The following is a 3,840-nucleotide window of genomic DNA, read 5'->3' as shown; positions in this document are numbered from 1 at the left end:
CTCAAACGAACAAAATCGTGGTGAAATGTTAGTCAAATTTGATTAGAAACTCGCCAATGAACTAAATTCTGGTAAAATTTTAGTCAAATTTGGTTTAAAATACGCCAATGAACCAAACCCTTATAAAATTTTAGTCAAATTTGATTGAAAACTTGCCAACAAAAAAATTCAATGAAATTGTAGTCAAATTTGATTCGAAATGTGCCGGTAAACCCAAGTCATGTGAAATTTTTGTCAAATCTGATTCTAAATGCGCCAAAGAACCAAACTCAGGAAAAATTGTAGTCAAATCTGATTGAAAACATGTCAATGAACAAAATTCAGATGAAATTCTAATTAAATTTGATTGGAAACTTACTAACGAACAAAACCTGGTGAAATTTTAGTCAAATTTGACTAGAAACGCGCTAATAAACAAAATCCTGGTGATATTTTAGTCAAATTTGACTGGAATCGTGCCAGTGAACCAAACCCATGTGAAGTTTTAGTCAAATTTGATTAGAAACACCAATGAAACAAATTTCGATGAAATTTTAGTCAAATTTGATTGGAACCGCGCTAGTGAACCAAACCCATGTGAAATTTTAGTCAAATTTTATGGGAAACACGCCAACTAACAAATTTCAGATGAAATTTTAGTCAAATTTGATTTGGTACAAGCCAACGAACAAAACTTAAGTTAAATTTTAATTAAATTTGATTGGAAATGCTCCAACGAACAAAACTCTCGTGAAGTTTTAGTCAAATTTGAATGGAAATGCGGCAACGAAAAAATTTGCATAAAGGTTTAGTCAAATTTGATTCAAAATGTGCCAATGAACCAAGTCGTGTGAAATTCTAGTCAATTTTGATTAGAAACGCACGAGCGAACAAAATCTTGGTGAAATTTTAGTAAAATTTGATTAGAAACTCGCCAATGCACTAAATTTCGGTGAAATTTTAGTCAAATTTGATTGGAAACGCGCCAATGAACCAAACTCATGTGAAGTTTTAGTCAAATTTGATGGGAAACGCACCAACTAACAAAATTCAGATGAAAATTTCGTCAAATTTGATTTTAAATGCTCCAATGAACAAAACTCAAGTGAAATTTTAGTCAAATTTGAATGGAAACGCGCCAACGAAAAAATTCGCGTGAAAGTTTAGTCAAATTTGATTGAAAATGTGCCAATGAACCAAAGTCGTATGAAATTCTAGTCAAATTTGATTGGAAACGCACGAACGAACAATATCTTGGTGAAACTTAGTGAACTAAATTCTGGTGAAATTTTATCAAATTTGATTGGACACGCGCCAATGAACCAAATCGTTGTGATATTTTTGTCAAATTTGATTGGAAACGTGTCAACAAAAAAATCGCATGAAATTGAAGTCAAATTTGATTCGAAATGCGCCAGTGAAAAAAGTCATGTGAAGTTTTAGTGAAATCTTATTGTAAAAGCGCCAATGAATCAAACTCAGGTGAAATTTTAGTCAAATCTGATTGAAAACGCACAAATGAACAAAATCCAGATGAAATTCTAGTCTAGTTTGATTGGAAACCTGCTAACGAACAAAATTCTGGTGAAATTTTAGTTAGATTTGATTAGAAACACGCTAATGTACAAAAACCCGATGAAATTTTAGTAAAATTTTATTGGAATCGTGCCAGTGAACCAAACCTATGTGAAATTTTAGTCAAATTTGATGGGAAACGTGCCAACTAACAAATTTCAAATGAAATTTTAGTCAAATTTGATTTTATACAAGCTAATGAATGAAACTTAAGTGAAATTTTAGTCAAATTTGGTTTTAAACGTACAAATGAACAAAACTCAGGTGAAATTTTAGTCAAATTTGAATAGAAAAGTGCTAACGAAAAAATTCGCATGAAATTGTTGTCAAATTTGATTCGAAATGTGCCAGTGAACCCAATTCATGTGAAATTTTAGTCAAATCTAATTCTAAACGTGCCAACGAACCAAACTCAGGTGAAATTGTAGTCAAATCTAATTGAAAATGTGTCAATGAACGAAATCCAAATGAAATTCTAATCAAAATTGATTGGAAACTTACTAACGAACAAAATCCTAGTGAAATTTTAGTCAAATTTGGCTAGAAACATGCCAATGAACAAAATCCCGGTGATATTTTAGTCAAATTTGATTGAAATCGTGCTAGTGAACCAAACCCATGTGAAATTTTAATCAAATTTGATTAGAAACACACCAATGAACAAAATTCCTATGAAATTTTAGTCAAATTTGACAGGAAACGCGCCAACTAACAAATTTCAAATGAAATTTTAGTCAATTTTGATTTGGTAAAAGCCAATGAACAAAACCCAGGTTAAATTTTAGTTAAATTTGATCAGAAATGCTCTAATGAACAAAACTCTTGCGAAATTTTAGTCAAATTTGAATGGAAATGTGGCAATGAAAAAATTTGCATGAAGGTCTAGTCAAATTTGATTCAAAATGTGCCAATGAACTAAAGTCGTGTGAAATTATTGTCAAATTTGATTGGAAATGCACGAACGAACAAAATCCTAGTGAAATTTTAGTAAAATTTTGATTAGAAACTCGCCAATGCACTAAATTTCGGTGATATTTTAGACAAATTTGATTGGAAATGCGCTAATGAACCAAACCCTCATGAGATTCTAGTCAAAATTGATTAGAAACCTGCCAATGAAAAAATCCGCTAGAAATTTTAGTCAAATTTGATTCGAATTGTGCCAGTGAACCAAAGTCCAGTGAAATTTTAGTCAAATCTTATTATAAATGCGCCAATGAACCAAACTTAGGTGAAATTTTATTCAAATCTGATTGAAAACGCAACAATAAAAAAATTCAAAAGAAATTCTAGTCAAATTTGATTGGACGTGCCAACGAAAAAATGCACTTGCAATTGTAGTCAAATTTGATTCGAAATGTGCCAATGAACCAAAGTCATGTGAAATTTTAGTCAAATATGATTGTAAACGCCCCCAATGAACCAAATTTAGGTGAAATTTTAGTCAAATCTGATTGAAAATGTGTCAATGAACAAAATTCAGATAAAATTCTAGTCTGATTTGATTGGAAACTTACTAACGAACAAAATCCTGGTGAAATTTTAGTTAAATTTGATTAAAAACAAACCAATGAAAAAAATCCCGTTGAAATTTTAGTGAAATTTGATTGGAATCGCGCCAGTGAACCAAACCCATGTGAAATTTTAGTCAAATTTGACTGGAAATGCGCCAACTAACAAAATTCAGATAGAATTTAGTCAAATTTGATTTGATACAAGCCAATGAATGAAACTCAGGTTGAATTTTTGTTAAATTTTATTGGAAACGCTCCAGTGAACAAAACTCGTGTGAAATTTTAGTCAAATTTGAATGGAAACTCACCAACGAAAAAATTCGCATGAAGGTCTAGTCAAATTTGATTCAAAATGTGCTAAAGAACCAAAGTCATTTGAAATTCTAGTCAAATTTGATCGGAAACGCATGAACGAACAAAATCCTAGTGAAATTTCAGTCAAATTTGATTAGAAACTCGCCAATGCACTAAGTTCCTGTTGAATTTTAGTCAAATTTGATTGGAAACGTGCCAATGAACCAAATCCTAGTGAAATTTTATTCAAATTTGACTGAAAACATGCCAAAGAAAAAATCCACAGAGGTTGTAGTCAAATTTGATTCAAAATGTCCCAGTGAACCAAAAGTCATGTGAAATTTTTGTCAAATCTTATTGTAAACATGCCAATGAACTAAACTTAGGTGAAATTTTAGTCAAATCTTATTGAAAATGCAATAATGAACATAATCTAGATGAAATTCTAGTCAATTTAATTGGAAACTTACAAACGAAC

The sequence above is a fragment of the Olea europaea genome, chromosome 12 (assembly GCF_002742605.1).
Source record: "Olea europaea var. sylvestris chromosome 12, O_europaea_v1, whole genome shotgun sequence".
Lineage (NCBI taxonomy): Eukaryota > Viridiplantae > Streptophyta > Magnoliopsida > Lamiales > Oleaceae > Olea > Olea europaea.
The sequence above is the reverse complement of the archived record's forward strand: the minus strand, read 5'-3'. Positions refer to the sequence as shown.